The 14,359-nt window shown below is 40.8% G+C and overlaps 1 pseudogene; it reads left to right on the top strand.

Annotated features, from left to right (window-relative positions):
* The first annotated feature begins 13,182 nt into the window (after positions 1–13,182).
* On the top strand, positions 13,183–13,573 carry LOC103692876 (small ubiquitin-related modifier 2 pseudogene; annotated as a pseudogene).
* Positions 13,574–14,359: the final 786 nt, after the last annotated feature.

Here is a 14,359-nt window from a genome sequence, read left to right as displayed (position 1 = left end):
GCGAGTATCAAAATTTCACTAGCTGTATGGACTATTCACGTGTGTGTGTGTGTGTGTGTGTGTGTGTGTGTGTGTGTGTGTGTGTGTGTGTGTACGCAATTAAGTTGCATGTAATACTTGCATGGTTGTATGATGTCACTGCTGTCATCCTTCTAAAACGTTTTTTTCATTGTATTATGGTAGTAAGAGGCGCCAGTGTGGGAACTGGATTATGTCTGAATCCTGGCTCCAAGTTATACCAGTGTGTGAACCTGAGAACATTCCTCTGGCTTTAGCTGGCAATGATAGCATCAATCCTGGAAAGGGGTGAGTGTGTGTGTGTGTGTGTGTGTGTGTGTGTGTGTGTGTGTGTGTGTGTGTGTGTGTGTGATGTGAAACACTTGGAACAATGCTTGACCTATATCATAAGCACAATTTGGTTATCTTTTTTTTTCATGTACTCTCATTTGTAACCTGGTTTTTAAGTTATATTTACATATGTCATTAATTTTTATTTATTTGTACATGCTCAGATGAAGGAAGCAAAAGAAGAGACAGATTGGGTTACTCCGGACCCAGAGCTGGAGTTGAGAATCCACCATGCAGGTGGTAATTCTGGGAAACAGCCGCAGAGAAGAGGGGGAGGGACTCAGGAAAGAGAGGAAGTCAATGCAGGGTGGTTAACAAGCTCAAGTCACAGTGGGCATGGGCAACCCATGGACTTAGACCTATGGGCAAGGACACAGAATGCATCCAAAGGACCCAACTCAGAATGGAGAAACAGGGCTTTCTGTCCACCACTCTCTAGAAGCTGTCAAGACGCTGAAGCATCCATTCCCAGCACTCCCATTCTTCCACAAACCCAGAAGAGTGTTTCACCCAGAGAATAGTAAACAACCATAGTCTATTAGAGGCAGTGGGTAACGGGTAAGGGCAGGAAGGGAGGTTTAAATCCTGGCAGCATCGCAACCCACTAAAATTTTGTGATATGATCTTACTTATTCCTGATACTTTTTTCAGTCTTCATTATATCCCTTTAGTTCCAGGGTTGGCGTTAGCTCACTGGCATCTTGCACATGCTGAGATACTCTGAGTAGCAAGTGATGGAAATTTGAGCAATGCTGTTTCCAAGAGAAAGGTTTATCAGGAAGACTCAGGCCTTGTGGGTTATAGGGAAATGCCTCAGAAACAGATGGAATTAAGCACCAAGAATTGTCAGGGGTTGTCTTTCTGGCTGCCAAGCATGCTTGTGTTAGTGAGGTGTCAATGTCTCCTACCACAGGGCAGCATTGCTTAGAAGAAAGGGGACCACTCAGACATCCTCCCATATATTCGTATTCTATAAGCTTTACTCCCAAGAACAGACGTTCCTTATCATTTGCCATTAGAAGCATACAATAACTTATCAAGGACTAATTGATATGTCCTCGATAATTGATAATGTCCAACATCATATGTCCCCATGGATATTTAACTAGGACAACAGCCAGAGGCCACCACTAGTCTATTAGACTGACCAACTCCTGGACGCAGCACAGAGATCTGACCAGGACACAGAAGGAAGAGCTGTCGTCATGGTGCAGCTTCATTAGAAGACAGGTTGGCAGTTTCTGACAAAACTAACTACACTCCAGTCATATAGCCCAGCCATTGCCCTGCTCTGGCTTTCCTCCAAATGTGTTAAAAAGCTTATACATGTTAATGTGTAAATGCAGCAAACTCTCACAGCTTTGAGTGTTTGTGGTATGGCTTTGCGCATGATGGGCAAGCACTGGTGTATCTTGTTTGAAATACACATTTTACAGGGCTGGAGAGATGGCTCACCAGTTAAGAGCGCTGACTGCTCGTCCAGAGGACCCAGGTTCCCAGCGCCCACCTGGTGGCTCACAGACATCTGCAACTCCAGTTCGTGGGACCTTACTTCATCTATGGCACCAGGCACATACAAGGTGACCGACATAGACAAAACACCCATACAAGTAAATTTAAAATTAATTCCGAATACTTTTTCTTTTAAACAAATGTTATTTATAAATAATAATATAATATAATATAATAAAGTTGGTTCGTATTTATGGAGTACGGTATGGTACTTTGATATATGCATAAATGCATGACAATCGGATTGAGATTACATTGTGTATGCGGGTATATGTGTATATGATCTCAAATACTTATTTCCTTACGTTAGGCACATTGCAACCACTCTCTATTAGCTTTGCCAAATCAAATTTTTATGAAAATATTGCCTTGACCATAGTTTCATTATCCACTGAATGCACATGTTAAACTGAATTGATTGTTTTAAAATTGTATAAGTCAATGTCAGAACCACACAAAACTGGGATAACTTATTTCCGAGTTGTGCTAAAAGTTTTTAAACTACCTTTTGTCATTCATGGGCAAAGAGCGATCCTCAAAGCCAAGGTTTGAAGATCCCTCCTGCAGGTAGGTTCAATGTACAATAGCCTTTGTCAAATATGTGTGTACTTATGTATACATTCACCATTTCATCCAACCCTCCTATTTTATAGTCCAATTTTAGTCATTTTTCATTGCATAAGGATTACCCTCTATCTGACCAGTGGTAATGTGTTTTAAAGATTGATTGTTTAACACTTGATATCATACTCATCTTAGAGGAAGAGCCACAATCCCAGCTCCATTCTCAGTTTGACTGTTTTCACACACTGACCGCTTCTAAACATACGTCTCCAGGAAAGGTCTCCTCTAGAACCTGCAGCCTCGCACTTCTCTTCTGCCCAGCCATAAAGACCAAAAAAAAAAAAAAAAAATGTCATCTTTAGGGTAATGGATGAAGTAAAGATTATTCATGTTCAGTGAAACAGGCCATAATGAGATAGACAAATATCATGTTTTCTCCTATATATGAAACCTGGCATATCTGTCTGTCTGGCTGTCTGACTGACTGACTGACTATTGTATATATATGACACAAGAGTAGAGGGGAATTCTTTGGAAAGTGAAAGGAAACTATCAGGAGGATGTATGGGGTCCAGAAGGATATTTAAAACATGCTTTTGTTTAGGAGAATTACTAATCAATTTTAGATAGAATAAGCACACATAATAAAAGAGTATTTAATCTAAGATCTTAAATTTTTCTCAGAGAATTTAAACCATAATCTAATTTTAGCCATGATCTAAGAAATAGATATTTTCTTCCTCCTCTACATTTCTGTGTACAATTACCACAATCACTTTATTAAGAAAAAGAAATTCTGATTTTCTTCCCGTGAAATATATGTTGGCCATTTCTCAACTTGAAATGGATAACCAACTGTACCACAAATCATGTTTTCTTTGTTATGATTTAAATTATACTAGTGTATAATTATTTCACTAACATGATAGGTTTGATAATAACATTTTCATTCAAACATATCATGTACTTTGATCATATTTACCACCATTGCTCTCTCCTGCCCCCCATGCACCCCTACTAGTCTCCTTTCTCTTCCCAAATAATTTTCCTTGACTCTCATGTCATAATCATGCAATAGATTAGAAAAATAGACAAATTACAGATAGATAGATAGATAGATAGATAGATAGATAGATAGATAGATAGATAGAATAAATGGATAGATAGAATTAGATGATAGAGAGGTTGACAAAAAGAAAGAAACAAAGAAAGATGATAGATAGATAGATAGATAGATAGATAGATAGATAGATAGAATAAATGGATAGATAGAATTAGATGATAGAGAGGTTGACAAAAAGAAAGAAACAAAGAAAGATGATAGATAGATAGATAGATAGATAGATAGATAGATAGACAGATAGATAGAATAAATGGATAGATAGAATTAGATGATAGAGAGGTTGACAAAAAGAAAGAAACAAAGAAAGATGATAGATAGATAGATAGATAGATAGATAGATAGATAGATAGACAGACAGACAGACAGATAGATGTTGGATAGATAATAGAGAAGAAGAGATAATAGATATGAAAGATGATACATATGATAGATTAAATACATACATACATAGGTAGATATGATAGATGTGATATATAGATAGAGAGATAAAGAGATATAAGATAGTTGATAGATGTATAAATATGACAAATATATAATAGATAATGGATAGATAGATGATTGACAAATATAGACAGACAGATATTCTAGGTCCCACATATAGGAGGAGAGGTGGCATTTGTCTATCTCATTATGGCTTGTTCTATTTAACATGACAACCTCTACTTCATTCATTACCCTATAAATGACATAATTTTGTCCTTCTTTGTAATTGCATAAAATTCCATTGAGTCCACACTCCATATTTTCTTTATCCATTCATCTGTTGACAGATACCTGAGTTGACTCAGAATCAGTGTACATAGTACACTGCCTCTGCTTCCTTTGGGTATATTCCCAGGAATGGTGTAAGGCAGACTATCCCCTAGCTGCTTCTACCTCCTCTCAGTGCTCTCTGATTCCCAGTTGAAGCTTCAGCACCATCAAATGGAGTTCAGTACCCACTGGAGCTGAACCTTCTACCATAGCGTTTCTTAACCTTCCCAATGCCGGGACCCTTTAATACAGCTCCTCGTGCTGTGGTGACCTCAACCATAGGATTATTTTAGTTGCTGTCTCAATTGCAATTTTGCTTCTCTTATGAATTGTAATGTGCATATCTGATATTCAGGAGATCTGGTATGTGACCCCTGTGAAAGAGTCGTTTGACTCCCAGAGGGGTCATGACCCACAGGTTAAGAACCACTGTCCTATTACCTCATACCATCTACTCTTTAGAGCTCAGTTGAGATGTTTCAGCAAGCATTTACTGACTCCCTTCAGTCCAGTGCTGTTCTTGTGTGTTTTGTATCTGTAGCGTATTTTCTATATCTCCATCCAAGTCCTCCTCATAGTTCCTGGTTATTCCGTTATCTCTGTTTGAGTCACTACTCTAGAAAGATATTTGGGTACCAGCAATTTTCTTTTATTCTCCTTTTTATCTCTAAATCTATCACAGTGCTTGATGTCTAACAGATGCAAAATATAATGTGTTATAAATGATTTATGCATGGAAAATGAGGCTTTTAAGAGACAGGAAAGAGAAAACACAGAGTGAGTTACACACTGACACAAAGCCAATAGAGGGGCTTCATTTGAAACTATTGATATGACTTCTGACCACATCCTATCTGTGGACCTGGTTGTTTCTGTCCACTGTTAAGCTCTAAGCACTCAGCCTAGAATCTGGCTTCACTACACACTCCTCTGCCCCTCTTAGTGATTATGTGTTCTCACATGCTTATTGGCTGGACTGGCCACTTCTAAGCATCTTAGCTCTGCATAGTTCCCCATCTGGACTTCTCCCCACCTATGGGAAGCTGTTATGATATGATAGTCAGTAAGGATATCTCAAATAGCACGTAAACAGTTACCCATTCATTTCAGCATATGACATGACACAGACGACCAAATTAGCAATCTGGTCCAAGCGAAGGAGAACAACACGTGTCTACATAAAGTACCTTCCATCCCTACTCCAGAAACTTATTTCCCAAAGATTTCAATTTTCTAAAAGCTATGCTAGAATGTTAGATTTAGAAAAGCTAACTCAATATTAATGTGTTTATATAAATGCATCTTAAACATGATCTTTATGTGATTATTCAAGTTTAATTTGGAGTGTGGCCTTAGGGTATCATATACATCTAATGAGGGCCGAGGGCTTATATAGCAAATAGTTTTTTTTCCTGCTATAGTAGCCTCCCTTCTTGGCTTTTGGTTACCCACAATCAACTATAGTCAAATACTTAACAGGAACTAAATAGAATCTTCAAAGTTGTACATTATGTGCCATCTTAAGCAGCACGATACGATCTCACACCATTCAATCTCACCTTGAGCAGTGTGAGTCATCTTCCGTCTAGCACATGGGCACCACAAGTGCTGCTTATTATTAATCAGTAGCCGTCTGAGGCATCAGCTTTTCTGTGTGCTAATACAGTACCTGCCTTCAACGGGCTCTTACTTAACACTGCTCTCAAAGCCCAAACTTGGTGCTGCTAGTAATTTACATGGACCAATGGAAACTCCATAAAGTGCCACCCTTAGTAAAAGATAAAGGCACAAGAAGGCATTTTAACACAGACTACCTTCGCATACCCAAAATAAATCTTCCTTCTGTTGAGACTGATTTTTCTGAGATATTTTGTCATAGCAACAGACAGCCAAATAGTATGTGCATATGGCTGGTCTGTCTGCCAGCCATGTTTTTATACCATGGTGAGGACAACATGTCTTCCCTAACAAGAAGATACAACGGAAGATACTGGAGAATTAGTTCATGAGCATTTCTGTATATCTATTATGTCAACAAATTTATCCTGTGACGGTCATGTGAAATATGTACTATTTTCATTAGCATTTTGTAGATAAGTCATTAGAGTTTACACAGAGAAAATACTGGAAGAAGGAGGAGGAGCAAGGGGAGGAGCCAGAGGAGCAGGAGCAAGAGAGAAGAAAGAGTGAGGCAGAGAGAGAGAGAGAGAGAGAGAGAGAGAGAGAGAGAGAGAGAGAGAGAGAAAACGAATAGTCTCTGTACTATGATTGCTTTACCGAGAAAGGTTGCTTATCCCTGGAATGGATCTCAGAGCAAAGGAAAATGGTTAGTTGGTTGGTTGGTTGGTTGGTTGGTTGGTTGGTTGGTAGGTTGGTTGGTTGGTGGTTGGTTGGTTGGTTGGTTGGCTTGTTTGTTTGTTGGTTGGTTGGTTGGTGGTTGGTTCATTGGCTTGTTTGTTGGTTGGTTGGTTGGTTGATTGATCAGTTGTTGGTTGGTTGGTCGGTCAGTCGGTCGGTCAGTTGGTTGGTCTGGTCTGGTCTAAAGAAATACTCTTAGAGGAAGCACTGAGAGGGCCAGATGTAACCACTAAAAGTGCTGACAGGCATTAACGTCAGAAAGGTGAAAGCTTGGCAGGACATCCTGGACAGCTAATTACAAAATTGATATTACCTTACTTTAGAATATTAGTTAGCCTGTGAAGGGCCACATCAGGCTACTCTTTAGCAACCACACCAGGGGGCAGCAGAGGTTATGACTACAGAGGACCTCTGCACTGGGCAGCTACTTGTTTAGACTTAAAGCAAATTTTTCCAGGGGGAATTTTGCAGCAGCTTTAAGAAAAGCCTTTTTTTATGCTTGATTTCTTTCTGAAAAAAATTCTGAGTAGATTTTTAGAGTTAAATATAAGACCTAAAAGAGTGAAAATAACAACATAACTCCTTTCTTCCTGGCTTTGTGTTAATTGAAAAGAAAGACAAAGATAAAAAAAGAAAGAAAATACGTAAGCATCCTATACATATAAAGTTGATATTAGTATTAGAACCAGAGGATCGGGGCTTTTCTAAGAGATTGTGTCTCCTAGCAACATCAGAAGCCACACTTATAGAACAAAGTCTCACCCACATGACTGCCCAAATATGAGCTGAGCAAGGACACCAACAAACATTCAGAGGAAGCCCATGAAGCTCAACTCCCCACAAAGAACTACAGGCAACTGAGTAAGGCTGAGAGCAGGTGAGGTGGGCTTCCGGGTGGGAAGAGCACCCGGATTGGTTGTCCCATGCCAAACACATTCCAAGACATGAAAAAAAAAAAGAGGCACTGTATAAACATGTCCAGGTTGCCTTCCAAACAGTCGTCAGTCCATAAGATATCATAAGCTGCCCTGGAGATGTTCCATGGACCAACAGAAATAGAAGAGCCACCATAAGATCTGAAGAGTGAGTTCGTGGAGTACTTGCCAGCTGCAAGAAGCCACCTCCAGGGAGTCGGCAGGCAGGACTGGAATACCACCTCCCCACCTGAGTTCCATTTAACGTGGTTTCTACCTTTTCCTTTTCTTTTTGATTTGGCTTTATTTTATTTATAGTTTCATGAGTGAATTCTATATTGGGAATTAGTATAAGGTGACTATCAAGATCCCAGACTTTAGAACCAGAAGCATACTGGATCAGAATTCTCCTGACCTACCACTTAGATCATAAGAAATGTAACTTCTGGGACTGGAGAGATGGCTCAGCGGTTAAGAGCACTGATTGCTCTTCCAGAGGTCCTGAGTTCAATCCCAGTAACCACATGGTGGCTCCCAACCATCTGTAATGGGATCCCATGCCCTCTTCTGGTCTGTATGAAGACAGCAACAGTGAACTTGTATATAATTACTAAATAATTCTTTTTAAAAAAAAATGTGACTTCTTTTCTTGGGCCCTTGCTTTCCTCAGTTTAAATTAGGGGAGATACTAGCTGTCTGCATTAAAATTATTTATTATGAAAAATAAAGCTATTGGTGATTTCATAAAACAATTAGAAGTCTATCAGTCTAATAATCGCCTATGATTTTACTGATGATGGTAATGTTGACAGTGACTGTGGTCGATCTCATTGTCAGATTATCTACCAGAACTTGGTGGTTTGCACTGTGTGTCCTATGATTAAAATACTTGCTTGTAATATAAAGTGTTATCAGATACAAGGCTCAATTTCAGCAGCAGAGAACTGAATATAACCGTAAGTGAAGTTTTGCCTGGTAAATATAGTCCAGAAAAGAAAGGGATATTCCATAAAATTTAGGCTAGCTATTGAGGGAAGAAAAGATATGAATAGAGTTAGAGATGAAAAAAGAGAGTAATGGTGGTGGGTTGTCAACTTCATGGGTGCTGAACAACTGTTGGGTGAGTTCTAAAGGCATCAAGCTGCAACATTGCAGAGTAGATTCATGAACCCAAAATCATTCCAGGACAAGAACAGTCCTTGCTATAAAGCAAGTTTAGGCTTTGGGGATTGGGGTTAGGGTTTAGGGTTTAGGGGTTGGGGTTGGAGTTAGGGTTAGAGTTTAGGATTGAAGCTGGGGTTGGGGGTTAGGGTTAGGGTTGGAAAGAAGATTATGGAATAGGGAGACACATGTATTTGAAGCATTATTAGTGTATATATTGATAACGTGGGAAGACAGCAAGCCAGTAAGTGAAATATTCCTACAAAAGGACACCTTCAGCATCAACAGGTTAAGAACCATGGGATGATACCGTGTGACACCATATTCTCCAAAACGGGAAGAAATTGAAGTCTCTTAGGATTCAGCTATGGGAAGGACATGTACCTTGATTAAACCACGAAGAACATTTAAATTCCTCCATCTCCACACTCAGACATTCAGGGAAAGACGACGGTCATATCCGAGAGAGAAACAGGGGATCCAGCATAACAGGAAAGGGTCAAGACAGTCTGAGAAAAAAGATGGAGTTGAGGAGAAATGTTTGCGACTGACAATGAGTTTAAAGGTCATATGGAAGGATTTAGAGGTTAGAAACAAATGTAAGATGCAGCCAAGAAAGAGGAAATTTAGAGTCAATAAAGAAACAAAAACCTAGGACTAAGTGGTCCCTTGAACTTTGTGCGGTATCTGTGCTAAAACCGGAATGAAGAGCATCATGGAATTGCCCCACGTAGCCCCAAGGCAAGCAATGGTTGGCAAATTGAGTGTGGAAGATCCTGCCCAGAGCACATAGTTAGGATCTCCCCCTTCCTCTCCCACTAATGTCTTTTAGGAGGCTGAAGGGACAGTAATCACACCTCCCAGATTGCTGGAAGTCCTGGGCGACTTCTGATCCACCCAGGGAAGAAGATGTCTACATCTCAATGGATGTGAAGAGAGAGCCATTGGTTCCTATATCAAACCATGAAGGAGGAGGAAATGAATGTGACTCCCCTCTCACAGGCCAGCAGGGAGCCCCCGAGAAAACCGTTGGAGTTGTGAGAAGGCTTAGGGGACTCACTAAGTGTGTTCACCTCATTGAGGAGGAGCAAGAACTTTAGAGAAGCAAGTGGATCCACTGTGAGTAGGAACCTTTGTATAACATATCATAGAAAGCAGAACCATTAAAAGGCATGTGGATTTAGTATTTGGAAAACTGCTTATGAATAATGGGTAAAACTTGACATAAAATAGCATCACTGTCTGCATAAAACTCCTGCTGACATGTTATTATTTCAAGTTGCCTCAGTCACGGCCCTAATAAATCCATGTGACAGAATAGCGTAAATTGATTTTTCCTCAGATTGGGTAATTCTGTCGCAACTGTGGGCTCTGAATACTATTTCTTATTACGTGACAAGAAATCACTAGCTTTAGAATTTATCGTTGAAATACTCTCAGGGATCTTTTGTAAAAATAACTTAAAATTTTTAAATGCATTGAGGCATATTCTCAAATTGTTCAGTGATTCTTTAAGAAAGCACAGCTATCCCAAGATTCAAATTTCTTAAAATAGTTGTATATGTGTGCATGTGCCTATGTATGTTGGTATGCATGTGAGATTGCAGATGCACGTGTATGGGGGCACATGTGTATATGTGTACATTTGTGTGCAGGTGCATGTATTTGTGGGAGCATATATGTGCAGGAGAGTGTGTGTGCGGGCACATGTGTATGCGGGTGCATATGTATGCAGATACATGTGTGGGGGGGGGTGCATGAGTGTGCAGGCACATGTGTGTGCAGGAGCATGTGTATACACAGAGGCCAAAGTTTGATATTGGTTGCCTTCCTCAATCTCTCTCCACTTTATTTTCCCTTGACGCAGTCTCTCGCTGTTCCTGAAGCTCACACTGTGGCTAGACTGGCCAACAAGTTCAACAGACGCCCTCTCTCCACCTCTCTACCTGTCACAAGCAGATACCACCATGCTCAGCCCTTTCTCGTTTTAACTTATTTACACTGATACTGCAAACCAAGCTCAGGTCTTTCTGCTCAGAGGACAAGCACTCGGCTGGCTGAGCCATTTCACCTGGCCCAGTTCTCTCAGGACCTTTAGAAATTACACTTTCCAAGTGACGAAACAGCTGAAGAAAACCCATATCATCTTAAAACATAATTTATTAAATTGATGTTTGTGATATTTAATAGACTAATGGATTTTTAAAAAACTAGATAACTATTCTGCAGGCTGTAACTGTAGAGACTTTTGGAATTCCACCTTGGCACTTTAAGACCCCGAATTATCTCCAATGTAACACAGAGCAATATTTGAAAGAATTTCTAGAAACCGTAAGTTGTTTTCCTATCTTGGGCTCTTTTAGGATTTTTATGATTTAAATATATGTTTATATAATGTATCTTTTTGCAACCCATTTTTAAGGTGAGATAAGCACCTGGACCATCTAACTTCGGCCCCAGGACGCTAACAGCCGTTATCTGGAAACCAAGTTCCTGGTTCTCCTCTTTCCAAGAACCAGCCCCCATGCGACAGCGAGGTACCATTAACTATCATTTCCACTGACAGCTGAGGCTGTGGTTCACACTCTGCACTTTTTTCCTTGGGAGGACTTAGAACAAAAATGTCACTGATAGAGTAGAGTGAGACACCAAACCTACGGTGCTGCCTTCGGAGTTTTGCCTTCTTGGTAGGAAAGTGCCTCGGGCCATTCCCAGGATGACACACACAACAGAAACAGAAGTGAACCTGTCAGCTTCTACATTTTGTCTAGGAAATAAGACTTAGTTCTTCATTTGTGGTTAAAAGCAAGTTGCTGTGGTGACACACACACACACACCCTTTCTTCATTAGAAGAGCGGAGCAGGAAACAGCAGCCTGGGGTGTGTCGTTAATAGAAGCTTTGCACTCATTTTGTTGACAGAAATGCAAAAACCTAACTTAAAATCAAGTCCATAAGCTTGTGACATTTTCTCCCCCTAGTATCTTCAAAAACAGTATAGCTTACCTTAAACTGTTTCTTTAAGCACATTTCTTTCTGGAGAAAGAAAAAGAATCAAGGCAGAGGCAAAAGCACTTGCTGACCAAGCATGAAGACCTGAGTTTGAACCTCCATAGTCTGCATCACTCCTGCAGTGGGAGGTGAAGAGCTGGGAAGTGAAACAGGAAAATTCCCAGAAGCCCACAGGGCCAGAGACCCCACCTCAAACAAGGTGAAAGAAAGGACCAGCATCTAAGGTTTTTCTCTGACCTCCACACACATGAAATGACTTATGCAGAGGTACTCCTCCATGGCCCCTCATCATCCTTGTGCAATTCCCTGACATCTCCCGCATGCACTGTTACAAATGGTTTGGATTACCTTCTCCGTTTCCACATTGAGACTTGTCGAAGAATGGATACATACGCCTTTAGTTTGGGGGTGTATTTACAGCCCTCTGCAGTTGAGGGGTTTGTTCTGTACAGTTTGCTAGATAAAAGTATCCCTTCAGACCAGCCCTCAGCTTACAGTGGCCAGAGCGATCTCTGTAACATAAACCACCGCTCACCACTCCCCTGATTATCATAGTTTGATCTGGCTGATAACGCCTGAAACCACTTATGCATCTTACCACCAAGAACCGGGAAACTACCAGGCAACCTGGGCCTCCAGATCCACAAAACAGATCAGGATTTCTTGCCTCAACTCGAACCTAAATGTGATCTGTCTGTCTATCTGATTATCAGTTGATGGGAAATCCCTGGCCCAGGGTGGGAGGTGGCGTTCACTGTGAATATAAAACATGTTACGGAGTGGACGAACTGTCTCCTTCAACGACTAAAGGAGTAAAGAAGCATTAAAGATGTAACTTATCTTCCCAGTTATTTGAAACTTCTATCCAACCAGATCAAATACAGAAAGAATAATTATAGCATCTTCAATGTTGTGGTTTAAATACCTATTCATTTTTATGTGCACTGCTGTACCAAGTGCTGGCCATTGAACTCACTCTTGGGTGGCAAGTATTTTACCAACCACCACCTTCCTCCCTGTTTGGAATTGTCCTTTAAACCACACTTTTTTTCTCTACTTTGTTCTTCAAATTTTACTTTTCCTGGATATTTTATGCATGTACATCTCAAATGGTATCCCCTCCCCCTCCCATACCTCTTTCCCCTTCCCCCTGCTTCTATGAGGATGCTTCCACTCACACCCACCACTCACACTTCAATGCCCTGGCATTCCCCTACATTGGGGAAATGAGCCTTCACAGGACCAAGGCTTTTCCTCCCATTGATGCCAGACAATGCTATCCTCTGCTACATATGTGGCTGGAGCCATGAGTCCCTCCATGTGTACTCTTTGGATGGCGGTTTAGTCCCTGGGAGTTCTACTTTTTTCTAATAGCACACTTAGGACTATTAACAAAAAGAAAACCTAGAGGCCTGAGGCCTCCTTTGTGAAGCGACAGATGAGGAGACTACAGGTCTCTGAGGCCAATGAGGAACCTAAGGAAGGAGTCAAGACTGAGAAGAATGGTCACATTAACTCAAAGGAGGTAGACAGGACGGTTCTGTGGTGCAGTTTAAGATTAAGAGGCAGGCACCAACAGTAAACTCTTAAAAGCTGATTGGGAAGGGCGGGGTCTGTCAGTGAAGCCGATGAGATTCCAGTTTGATGGGCAGGCGACAATCAACGAGACACACAGCCCCGCACAGCTGGAAATGGAGGACCAAAGTACAACTGATGTGTTTGAGCAGCAGAACGGGGGTGTCTGCCACAAAGGGGACCTGCTACTTTACCCCAGAATTCTGTGGCAGACCAGAGCTCATTCTCAGTTAGAGAGCCACAATCCTGACTAGGACACCACATCCTGACCCTGCCACAGAGCAGTTTTCTCTAGTCTTCCATCCCCACCTTCTGTCCCATTATTGGACATAGAATAGCTGAGGCATGAGAACCAGCATACAGTGCTTGCTTTTTTTTTTTTTTTTTTTTTTTTTTTTGGACTAAATGATGGCCAATGCTCTGCTTTGTTACGCATCAGGTAGACACGGTCTGGGGAAAGTACTGTTCTGTGAAAACATCCCCTTTCTCCATTAGTGGCATGTTCATTCAACTCTTTAATTTTTGTTTTATTTATTTGTTTTTTGTTTTTTTTAACTAGGAGTCTCTCCATAGCCCCGGCTATCCTGGTGCTCACTGTGTAGACCAGGCTTGCCTGGCACTCAGAGGTCCTCCCGCTCATTCAGTTTGTATCTTTATATCCCAGGTAGTTGTCTCTCTCATCCTATTAATAAAAGAACCCAACAACATGAAACTCCTTGAGTACCTTCTTTGGATGGAGAATTTTAATGGTTTTCCTGTGTCGTCGTAAAAACAAGGACAGTTGGATACCTGTTTCATACATAGCTGCTACATGCAGGGCAACCTGTCTTCAAGAAGAGGTAAATCACTCTTATTAAAAAATAATCCTAGATAGATCTCCCTTCGTGATGAGCATCTTGTTGTTTACACAAACTTGTTTAAAATAATTTTTACATATACATAACAACTTACAGAATAAAATTCAAAGTCCCCCATCTTGCCTCCCTCTACCCTCCTTGACCCTCCTGTTTCTCTCAGCCACCCTCATCCAGTCACACTCC

The sequence above is a fragment of the Rattus norvegicus genome, chromosome 7 (assembly GCF_021556685.1).
Source record: "Rattus norvegicus strain SHRSP/BbbUtx chromosome 7, alternate assembly SHRSP_T2T, whole genome shotgun sequence".
NCBI classification, from domain to species: Eukaryota; Metazoa; Chordata; class Mammalia; order Rodentia; family Muridae; genus Rattus; species Rattus norvegicus.
This window is presented reverse-complemented; position numbering and strand designations above follow the sequence as displayed.